Here is a 12,837-nt window from a genome sequence, read left to right as displayed (position 1 = left end):
TACTATGTTGAAATCCTTATAGATGCCTCCTTGTGGATATAGTCAAAGTTATAATTTTTTACTTTATGGTTTGTGTATTTTATATCTTGTTTAAGAGGCCTCACCTACTTTATGGTTACATAGTGTCTTCCTATATTCCCTTTTCTTTCTTCTTTTTTTTTTTTTTTCATTTTGGACCTCAGGTGCAGAGTTGAGTTCATCATATTCCTCACCTCTTCAATTCATACTCCACATAGTTGTCATTAGTCCATATAAGACATTTTTTAAAAATTCCCTTTTATCCCCATTTTCCACTCCCATTCCCCCTGCCCACCCTAGACAATCCTTCTGATGTGTTTAATAGTTATGATAGTGTTTGTATGTTTCCTTCTAAAATATGTAGTATATATATATGGAATATTTATATAAATGATATTGTGCCATAGACCTTATTCTATTTCTTACTACTTTCTTTCAACACTGTTTTACAGGCTGTCCACATGGCTGTGGTACATGCAATTTCTTTTTTTTTTTTTTAATTTTATTTATTTATTTATTTATTTATTTATTTATTTATTTATTTATTTATTTATGGCTGTGTTGGGTCTTCGTTTCTGTGCGAGGGCTTCCTCTAGTTGCGGCAAGCGGGGGCCACTCTTCATCGCGGTGCGCGGGCCTCTCACTATCGCGGCCTCTCTTGTTGCAGAGCACAGGCTCCAGACGCGCAGGCTCAGCAATTGTGGCTCATGGGCCTAGTTGCTCCGCGGCATGTGGGATCTTCCCAGACCAGGGCTCGAACCCGTGTCCCCTGCATTGGCAGGCAGATTCTCAACCACTGTGCCACCAGGGAAGCCCCCACATGCAATTTCTTGCTCCTAATTGCTCTACTCATCCCTTCCCCCAGTAGTGAGCCCCTGGAGCCTTCAGATCCCATTAGCACAAACAACCCTGCAAGGGACAACCTCATGTATGGTTGATCCTATGTGAGAAGTTTTCTAGGGTGTATTTCCAGATTGCTTACCTTTTCTTCTAATACGTTTTTATTTATTTTTTTCTTCTATTCACATGTTCATCCACATTTGGTTAGTCTGTCTGAGCACATTTAGCTTTTGCTATTATCTTGACTCGATTCATTCTTGAAATTTTCTTTTAGCAAAAAACATTCCTAATTTCCATTTTGATCATGTTTCTTTGACATTGTTTGAGCTAGGGTTTGGAGTGGGGACGTGTTTGTTTTGTTTGTTTGATTTGTGTTAGATGATAATAATGTGACTTGGTTTGGGTCCCTCCTAAGGCAAAAGTGAAACAAGGACTCTGGTGACAATAGTTTGTTTGGGAGGATATTCCAGGAAGACAATGAGGAAGAGGGGAGAGTGATACAAGGGAGAAGAGAAAGCCAATGAAAGATGCATTACTGAGCTGAGATGCATTCACTGTGGACAATTGGCACAATCTCCCTGGAGACCCTTTTGAAGAACCATATAAAAACCACCTAGAATTGTCCCTCTGAAGAATGGGAGGTTGGGACATTTATCCATTAACCTTCATTCTCCACTGGCTGAGAGTTGCCCCCTGGGACGGACAGAGACACACACACGCGCGCACACACACACACACACACACACACACACACACACACACACTTTCCTGCTGTGGCCGTGCCTGCGAGTAGACTGAGCAAGCTTCCAAGCTAGGAGCAAAGCTGAGTGACTCGCTGGTGCTTGAGACGGGAGGCCATCAGCATTCACAGGAGCCTTGACTTTCGGCTGCCCTGTGGGTGTGCACGTCTTTGTCTGCCAACTGCTCTCTGACCCACTTCTTTCCCTGCACTTGCTCTTCATGTATTGACTACATCTGACCTCTCTGTCCTGACCCAGCAAGACCCCCTCAAACCTCTCCCTGGGCTGGACCTATTACAGCATTCCCCCTGCCTCCCTGGTTTCAGGCCTTCTGCTCACCCCACTGTCTGGCCTTCAGCAGAACCCTCTGAAAATTTGGCACTTTCCTCCCGCCCAGCAGATGTGCCCTTTTCATTTCTCTCTCCGGCTTCACTTTTACTCTCTTTCCCTCCTCTCTCCGCTTTTACACTGTAAGCCTGCCAAGATCCCCAGTAGCATCAGTGAACCCTACTCAGATCATTTGCTTACCTGCTCTCACAGAAAGTGCCCATACTCAGCTTCAAATAATAAAAGTAAACAGAACAATATCTAATACTATTTGAGCACTTACTAAGTAGCAAGCACTGTGTGAAATGCAATTTAGTCATTCCCTTATTTTATCTTCACAACAACAATCTCATGAAATAAGTACTATCACCATGTTAATTTCACAGACAAGGAAGCTACCTTGGAGGAGACGACTTACCTAGCTGATGGTGATGGTCTTCAAGTGTGGACATCTGGCCGTGAGGATTTCTTTTTGACCACTCCAGTTAGCTCAGCCATTAACTTCCAACTGACCCTGGGAGAAGGGACTTCACTTCCTGTGCCTGGTTTTTGACTTTTCAAATAGAACTGTCTTTATGGTTCCTTTTTTCCCCCTCACAAGATTATTGAAAGTATGAAGTGATATTTTTTTAAATAATCAACATAACAGCTTGGCTATTTTTTCTTATTTGTTTTGTTTTGATTTTTGTTTGTTTTTTGTTTTCTTGGTTCATGGTGTTACCACTATGTGACACTTTCTTCCCAGGGCCAGCCCTAATGGATTTCTCCCCCAGCCTCCAGATACCTGAAATTCTACAATTAGAAATTTATTCATTTGATGTCAGCACACAGTTCTATGGGAGAGGATAGGGAAGAATACTTCTCAGCCATTCCTACCTTAGCATGAGTGAATTTATGACCTTTTCTGAGAGCTAGTTTTGAAAGAGGAGATAGGGAAGAAACATGAATGCACTAAGCCTGGGTTAAAGGGAAGCCACACTAGGTCATCACCCTAGAAAAGCTCTTGCACCTGTGCACCAGGGTTTACATACAAGAATGTTCTTGGCAGCTTTGCTCCTAGTAGTCTCAAATTGGAAACAACCCTATCCATCAAGAATAGAATGGAGAAATGCATTGTAGTGTATTCATACGAGGGAATACAATACAGCAATGAAAATGAGTGACCTACAGCTACAAGGCCAGTGACTTGTTTGAATCTCACAGACATAATGTTGAGGGAAAGAATGTTGACCCAGAAGTATGTATTCAGTAGAAATACATACATGTAAAGCTTAAAGATAGGTGGTAAGATTATAAAGAATAAGAGGGACATTACTATCATGAATGTCAGGATAATAGTAATCAATTCTAATGGGGAGGGAGGGGGTCGTGACTACCACGTGTCAGGGGACACACAGGGGCTTCTTGGATGCTGATAGTTACTATTTCTTGAACTGACTGTTGGTTACGCAGAGAGTTGCTTTACAGTTATAGTCAGCCCTCCAGTGTCCATGGATGTGGAACCACGATCCAGAGAGCTGACTGTACTACACCATTTTATATAAGGGACTTGTGCATCCGCAGATTCTGGTATCCGTGGCGAGTCGTGGAACCAATCCCCAGCAGATACCAAGGGACGACTATTAGTAAACTGTTTTATCTCCCTCTTTAGAAAAACAAAAAGAAAGGAAGGAAGGAGGGAAGGGAGGGAGGGAGGGAGGAAGTGCAGGAAAGCCAGCCCCCCAAAGCAGACCTCATTTCTTTGTATAGCTAATCCAGACAGGTTCTAGGAGACCTGGAAAAGAAGTGGTCGGGTTTGGGACAGGTGGCAGAAGGCTCTGTACTTAGCATCTGTGGATATTCAACTGCACTAGATACTGCCAAACAGTTTTCCAAAATGATTTAACCAATTTATTCTCTCACCAGCCAAGAGTTCCCATTGTTTTGCATCTTCACTATCATTTGATATTGTCGATTTTAAAATTTTTGTTTCTTTTGTAAGATGTTTATAGGTATCGCATTCTTGTCTGAAGTCGCTTTATTCTAGAAATTAATGTACTTGAGCATCTTTTTGATATATTTTTTTGTCTTTTGTGAAATGCCTATTCAAGTCTTTTGCCCATTTTTTTCTATTGGGTTATTTGTCTTTTTCTTATTGATTGATTGGAATATGTACATTTTAAATATTAGGGCTTTGCTAGTTGAAAATATCTTTTCCCATTCGATGACTTGTTGCCTGTATCTTTCTAGGTGGGAGGGACAGAGGCAGCAAGTGTTTACTGCCTCTGAATTCCTAGTGCTTGGGTGCCTCAGGGAGTTTGCTCAGCCTTCATGGGCAGTGGCTGCCATTTCTGATGCAACTTAGAGTTCCTGTTCCCACAACCAGTGGCTCTGCTGTCCCTTCCAGAGGCAAGCTGCCCAGGAAGCAAGTGACCCCTGTGAGAATAACAATGTGAGCCCTGTTTCATGTTTTCTTTCCTCCTACTCTCTTTCCATTAGCAGAGAAAATGAAGCTTTGGCACTGTCTCCACCACATAATCCTTTACTTCATACATCAGTGCCAAAGAGAATAAAATAGGAAAGGACTTAGAAGTCGGCCAATTTCTGAAGCCCTTTGTACTGGCCTGGATTTTACTGTCAGGACAATAGGAAATGCTACCTGAGAACAGTGAGCATGGCTGTGCCCGGGCGGATCGAGGCGCTCACACCTTGCCAGGGGGCAATGGGTCACATTACCTGCGTCAGCCTGTGAAGCTGACATAAAGAATGTTACTAATGGGCTAGGAGGTCATTAGCAACCCTCCCCGCGATACCTATTTGAACTTGGAACTGGCTTCCAGAGAAGTGAGAGGTACTTGAGTGGTAGATGTACTATTATTCTATGCTAATTCTCCCTGAGAGGAGGCCTGACTTTCTGGTGAGGAGTATGTGGTGGATCCTGAATTTATGGTCAATTTAAATCATTAATTTTCACACGAGACAGGGACAAAAATTTTTGAAGTGTAATTCATCAGCCCCCCACCCCTTAGTCCTCTACAACATTACCCCTTCTCTCACCCCAAACTCTTGTGGACAAGTCTTGGTTTATGTGACCTGGAAATCCAGTGCAAACTGTGGGGTGGGGGAGAGTGGAGAGAGGCCATCACAGGCTGCTGCCCTGGAGATCTACTTCGAGTCTGGAGAACTTGCTGTCTTTCAGGCCATATGGACAATGTTAGTCCTTCCTCAACTGACCTCTCTGAGGAGGTCTAGTAAAGGCTTTGCTGACCTCAGAGATATTTAATAAAGGTTTTGTTGCTTTCAAGGCTGTCTAGAGTCATCTTCTTTTTTTTTTTAAATAAGCTTCTTTTTTTTTTGGCCACACTGCGTGGCATGCAGGATCTTAGTTCCCCGACCAGGGATCGAACCCGTGCCCCCTGCAGTGGAAGCGCTGAGTCAACCACTGGACCCCATGGGAAGTCCCTTGGGTTTCTTTTGACCAGGATGTGGCGCTAAGGTAGGACTTAAGGAAGGAAACGGAGGCTCAAATGTATCTGGGTCGTACTCAGGTGCCTCCCTTTATCTGCACCAGCAGATCCTCTACACAAACAACATGCATTCTTCTGGTACAGCTGGACAGGATGTAAAATTCTTGGAAACTGGGACCCATGGGCCCCCCTGGACTTCCCCACAGGCACAGCCAGAAGTCTGCTCCAGCTCGGAAACCTGCAGCTGCCCTGCTGGCACCCATGCTGCAGCAACGATTAGACCTGTGGGTCCCCCATACACATGTGAATTGTTTCTGAAACCTTAGGACAGAACTTTACATTGAGCCTTATCAGATTCAGTCCATCGTTCCATCCAATGAGGTCTGTTTTAGGTTGGTTTTTCTCAGAAGCCACCCCTGAGATGAGAATTTGAGTGCAAGTACTTTATTTAGGAAGCATCCTAGGAAGCACCAGCGGGCGCTAGAGGAAGTATGGGCCCAGCTGCTGCCCCTCACCAGTGAGGTGAGCTAAGGAGGTCAGCGACGGCGGGTGTGTGCCCAGCGGCACCCAGAGCCCTAAACCGACCTCCAGAGCATCTTGGCCACTGCTTCTCTTCTGCCTTCCAAATCTCTTGCGATTTTTCTGTCATGGCTAAGCCTAACGTTTACAATACAGGGGAGGGAACTCTGGAAAATGTAGCTCCAGCTGAGCTATGTTGACAGGGTACAAAACCCTCCACAATTCTCCCAGTGACTACAAAGAGGATACGGTTCTGAGTCCACAAAGTCTGACTTGAAGAACAGCATTTTCTTTGTTTTCCATATCAATTGAGTTTCTGCCTCTGAGCCCCATTCTGATAGACAAGCAAAATACAAGTCGTCCCTCGGTATCCTCGGGGGATTGGTTCCAGGACCCCCCCGCAGAACCAAAACTCTGTGGATGCTCAAGTCCCTTTTATAAAATGGCTAGTACTGTCAGCCCTCAGCATCCACAGGTTCCACATGAGGTGAAGATTCCATGATCTGTCCCAATTCCAGTCAGTGACAGTTGAAGGTTAACACGTAGACAGACATTGTGCCTTTCCCAGGACCCTTCGGATCTGGTGACAGCTTTGTTCCCATGCCCCACTTGGGACATGGGACTTGTTTGCACGGCTAAGGGTCCCAGTGCCTTTCCTCTCCGGGGCTTTGCCACCTCCCTGGGGGCCCTACCAGGAAGCCAGGACTAAAGGGGATCAGTTCCCTTCAACTTTCTTATTAAAGATATTCCACTGTAAAACGAAAGACTCTGCCTTCTGCCCTTTCATACACCTTCTCTGAGGTAATAAAGCATAAAGCTCCCTGCTTGATGGGAAAGAGAATACCCAGGGAGAAAAAATTCATCTTTTGAAATGCTATCCAAGCACCTGGGGCTGCGGTGGCTCTTCTTCTGTGTCCGGACAAGGACACTTAAGTGGTAACAGCAGCTGGAGCTGGAAGCCAGTGTTCCCCTTGGCTGTCACCACCCTCTCTGCCTTGCCCCCAGCTCAGGACTATTCTCCTGGTTGTGCTGAGGCAATGGGCTGGGAAGGGAGTGGCATCACAGTGAGGCCTGCAGTGGGTAGGCGACTCCTGGACACCCTGACCCTGAGGGACCGAGAGACACATGCTGTTGAGGAAATGATGCGTCTTGCTGCCAGCAGCACTGCTCGTGGTTTCTATGGGCCTGGCAAGCCTGCCTGTTCCCGTGACCCCGCCGTGAGAACTGCTGATCACTTTGGTTTATACTCCCCCCAGCAAAGAAAATGCTGCCACTCAGTCAGCCACCATCGCAGGGCTTGAAAGAAGCAAGATCTGCTGAAGGAAACACACTTTCATATGATAACTGACAGAAGCATAGAGATTTTTAAAAATGAATTAAAGGAAAAAGCCCATCTCACTGGATCTCATAAGTGTAGCTACCTGGATGCCTGACCCACACAGGCCAAGCCCTGGGAACCATCAAAGCAGCTGGATATAAGGCAGACCTGTGGGTCTCAGTTAAAGCTGCAGAATTAAAGTTAGTGCAGGGAGGCCTCCAGGGGAAAAAAGCAGCAAGTTTCAAGCATTCCAATGATGCTGATATGCAGTGAGCTGGGCCCTTATGCTGTTCTTTACAGTATGAAGTGATGCATTGTATGTACATGCATGCATACGTGGTATATGGAGACTGTGTGTGCACTGGGGACCTCTGTAGCACTGCATGCACCACAGAGCACAGAGAACAGAGTTGCGTGATTCCATCACCTATTGAAACATCCGTCACTAAAGAGCTACTTAATGAGAGTTTCTTCTGGCTGAGCCTTAAACTATAAAATTCTTGTTTTAATTAATTAATTAATTAATTTGGCTGCACCAGGTCTTAGTTGCAGCACTAGGGATCTTCGTTGCAGCATGTGGGCTCTTAGTCGCGGCATGTGGGGTCTATTCCCTGACCAGGGATCGAACCCGGGCCCCCTGCATTGGGAGCGTGGAGTCCCAATCACTGGACCACCAGGGAAGTCCCTAAAATTCTTAATAATTTACTCAGAGCAATATAACTTCCAACACACAAAAATGCTTACATCTTCATTCATATGTTCATCTATCCACTTTGACTACGTAGCTGTCATTTAGCTGTTTCTCAGGGTGACGTTCAGCAGTCTGCTGCTTAGCCATCCTTTTCCAGCTAGCTTCTGAAAATAGTTGCTTAACTGAATGTTCTCTCCGAGAGTAATTTCATACCATTGTCAAGGATTTGGCTGCACACTGTGTTTTAGACTAGTTACACTTGACACCCCTTTCAGCTTAATTCCTGATTTTCTTACACATACCTCTTCCCCCGCCCTTCCCTAGGTGCATGCTCCACACCCCCCATGCCCCGCACATGTACTCAGTGGCGTTGTGCTGTCAGAAGATACTACTGTAATGTTGGTTTAATGATTTTGTGTTCAGGTTGATGAACTCCACTAAAGGATGTTTGTTTATAACAATGTTTTTATTAGTGATATCAGAAAACAATGGAGAACGGCTGTAGTTGTGAAGGGATAACTGATTAAAAACCTGAGTTTGCTGCTCAGGTGACACGTGTGCTATTCACGTGCACACCAGTGAGCATCTCCTGGTTCCAGTACAGCACCATTTGGAGCATAAAGACACCTAACTGGTACCGTAAATACAGTCTTTAGCTATTTGTATTCCTATATAATCTGTACATCTCTACATCTTTTATGACACTGTCTCTTGCCATGATAAACGCTGAAGCAGCTGTTGATTGCCTCACCACTGAGTCTGGTTCTGATGAGAATACACGCTGAGGTGTGGATTGGCAGCTCTTAATCCACCAGCTCTTGCCCACTATTTTCCCAGCTGCAAGGAGGAGTAGCTGGGCAGTCCTCTCCAGAGTATCAGAAGGTCCATGAGAGGAGCCTCACAGGATTGGTGGAGCAGCTGGGGGAGAAACGAGAACTATTTAAAAGAAGTGTTTGACAAATGAACTTATCTATGAAACAAAAACAGATTCACAGACATAGAGAACAGACTTGTGGTTGCCAAGTTGGGGGCGGTGGGGGAGGGATGGAGGGGGAGTTTGCAATTAGCAGGTGCAAACTATTATATAAAGAATGGATTGAAAAACAAGGTCCTACTGTATGGCACAGGGAACTATATTCAATATCCTGTGATAAACTGTAATGGAAAAAAATATGAAGAAGAATGTATATGCATATGTGTGTGTGTGTGTGTGTGTGTGTGTGTATAACTGAATCACTTTGCTGTACAGTAGAAATTACCACAACATTGTAAATCAACTATACTTCAATAAAATAAATTAAAATAAAGAAAGAAATGTTTGAGGCTAAATCATGCTGGGCTTCCTCTTCTGGATTCTCACATATCGAATGTGGAAAAGAAGAGGAAAAAGGAAAAAGCAAAACAACAGCATGTAAAGATGTTCCTGTGGCACATGTTTTTTCTCTGAAGTTCTCCCCTCTAAGCAATAATTCAGTCAAACTCTTGTTTTAAGATTCTTGTGAAGTGACAAGATCACAGTGAGGATGTTATTACTGCAATAATGTATGCTTCATTTTTCCGTTACTGAAGGAGAAAACTCTCTGGGGAGTGAAATTCAACACTTAATTTAACAATAGCATCTCATACTAATTCACATTGAAATGTGAAACCAATCCAGTTAAGAAAACGTACAGATAAAATGAAATGAGCCATGATAATGGTATGGTCTTTCAGTTATGGGTCTCATGTTGTGAGGATTACAAATTCTGTCCTAAACGTTAAGTAAGGTTCTCAGTATCTCTGGTGGTAAATATAAAGGCAGTCACTTCACAGAGGAGAAAATTAAGACAAGGATCTCTGTGACTGGTTCAAGATGAATGAGAAGTCGCAGAAAGGATGCAGACACTGAATTCCTGGTTTCAGCTCCTAGCCTCAGCTGCTTATCTAATGCTGCAAATTCTGACCACAGAGTTAGGTGATTTGACTGAGACACTGCAAGCAAACTGAATTGGGAAAAGAGCCCCTAGACTTTCTGCTAAATCATAAATATATGTCGCATTCTCACTCTTTACATATGCCAAAGATTGTGCTAGCCACTGGGCTTCTAAAAATGAATAAGATCCAATTCTTAGGTTCAAGAAACTCAAGTCTAGTAGTGGGAGAAACATGCAAATAATCGTTACTACACCCATCTGCTCACCCTACCCCCACTCCTGGCCTAATTTGGCCTAAGGTCTTTCCGATTTCAGTTGAGATAGCCCTTCCTCCAGGAGGTCTTTCTAGATCCGTCCCCCCCACCCAAGTCAAGGATAGGTTGTCCTCCTATATACTCCCATAACATCCTGTACTTCCCCTATATATGTAGCCCTGACAACGCAGTACTGTATCTGCCTGATTACTTGTCCTAGTCCCTTCTAGACTAAGTTTGGTAAAGGGAAAATTTGTGCTGGTCTTTTTCACCATGTATACCACAACACCTGCATGTAATGGACAATAAAGAAGTATTTGCTCAGTGAATGAATGAATGAATGAAGCATTTATCACCAATCTCACTCCTTTTGATACTTATCACATACTGCATATACTGTTACTTCCCTGTCTTCCAAACTGGATTGTAAACTTCCTGGGTCAGGAACTCTCACTTACATATGATATACCACTGAGCACCTACTCTGGTGTTAAACACACAATAGGCATCCATTCACTCGCTTTTTAATTTGACAAGTGTATATAGTGTGTTTACAATGAGGAAGATCAATGTGGAGTTTGGGAGAAGGGAGGTTGGAGAGGAGGAAGCTGGAAATGAGTCTGATTGAAACCCCCTAACTACTTAAATTTTTTGTATCATACAGTGGGTGTAGATGTGGCCTTAATCGCAGAAAAAAAACCTTATATATTACCTGCTTAGTAAAAGATGTTTGTTATATTTCCAGTTGCTAAGGGAGCAAAGAATCAACGTTTAAAAATAGATTTTTGAAAAGCATCTACCATGGAGGAGCAAAAAGAAGAGAGCAGGAGAGAAATAATAGCACCAAATAATTCCAAGGGACCAGCGTCTTAGCAAGGGAGGAACTGCCTCGTGTATTCTGTAATATGTGTTGTTTGGCAGAGATGAGATGAAAGAGTCCTCTTCCCTCCTGTTAAAGGATAATTATTTTTAAAAAGTAAAATCATGACTCATACAAATGGAAAATTAGCGTGTGTCCAAGATTTATTTAACTCATTAACTAATGAGGGTACCAGTAAGATACTACAGCTGATTCAAAAGATAATCTGGAGAGTAGACACATATATATTTCAGCAACGCTGAAATTAATTTGCTTAATAGACACAGCACTGGTTTCTTAGGTGAGTGGGAGAGAGATCAACTGTACTCCAGGAACAACTTGCATTTATATTTCTATGGACAAGGGTCATTTGCACTGCTATCAGTTTCTTTGCAACACACAGAGCTGTAAATTAGCTCAAAGACAATGAAAGGTGGAGATATTCTGCTAGACTGAGCACCTAGTAATCTTTCCCACCAAGTTCCAAGTCTTTCACAATTTTTCCCGACACTAATAAAGCCTGCAACTTGTCCTCCAACATAAGGCTTCACTGTGTGAAGGCTTAGTGTTCCTCTGAAAAGATTTCAGAAAAATAAAGGGTTTTTAAAGATTAACCATAGGAAGCTAAAATCTCTGGGCTACACGGATAAAACCATTGAGTGGAATAAAAATCTCAGTTCTATATAGATGCTTGTGTGTTCCAAAAGCCGACCTGATCTTTTTTTGGGGGAATGTAACTCTCATGTCCTCCTAAGATAATATATCTGGCATTTAACTTTTTTGTTATCATGAAATATTTTATGAATACAAAAAGTTTATAGGATAATATAAGAAACGTCCAGGGAATTCCCTGGTGGTCCAGTGGTTAAGACTCCGAGCTCTCACTGCTGAGGGCCTGGGTCTGGGAGCTAAGATCTGGCAAGCTGCGAGGGGCAGCCAAAAAGAAAAAAAAAAAAAAAAGAAACATCCAGATACCACTCAGTTTGAGAAATACAGTTGTATTTTCCCACTTCCTGGATCTTATTTCGCTCCCTCCAGAAGTAACCATTCTCATTGTGGATTGGCAGTTTATCATTCCCTTGCATGTTTTTACGCTTTTACAACAGAAGTTGTATCCATAAACAACATACAGTATTGTTTTGCATGTTTTTAAACTTTATATAAATGGAATCATACTGCTGTTTCCTTCTGTAACTTGTTTTTTCTGTTCACATTATGTTTCTGAGATTTCAGATTTGATATTATTTTTGTTAAAAATGATGGCTTAGAAACGAGTGCTTGGTTGGGAACAAGAATGGGAACCAGGTATAATTTTGATCCATTATTCATTATTATAAAAGTCCTGGTCATATAGGCATAGAAACAGTACATGGAAAGGACAGAGGTGATCAACTGATGGCAGTATTTTAAAGAATTTCGAAAAAATGTTCTAGGAAAGGTAACTTTATTCACTACTATTTAAACAAATGGTAGCTTAATTTACTACTATTTTAAAAACTAACCAAGTTGTTTGATCTTGGGAAAATCATATAGTTTTTCTTCGTCTGTACAATGAGGGAGCCGAGTTAGATCAGAGTTCCTCAGAAGGTTTTTTTTTGGGTTTTTTTTTTCCCCATGCCTCTTTTGATGCACACAAAAATCTCAAGTCCTTCTCTAAAATTATTTGGAACTAAAAAATAAACTAAATAGACTTTCAGTAATGGCCAAGTAAGGAGACTGGCAAATCCACTCCCCCCAAAACCAAACTATAAAGAGGGACAAAATTAACATAAACAACCATTTTACACTCTGGAAATTGACCAAAGGCACATAACAACCTGAGAAGCATTTATGCTTGACATGAACTGCTGAATTTCTGGTAAGAACAAAGGGAATTTGAGATGTTTTGGCCTGGAGCTACTCCTATCCCCAC

The sequence above is a fragment of the Balaenoptera borealis genome, assembly GCF_965194805.1.
Source record: "Balaenoptera borealis genome assembly, chromosome: 3".
NCBI lineage: Eukaryota > Metazoa > Chordata > Mammalia > Artiodactyla > Balaenopteridae > Balaenoptera > Balaenoptera borealis.
Note: the sequence above shows the minus strand (reverse complement) of the source record.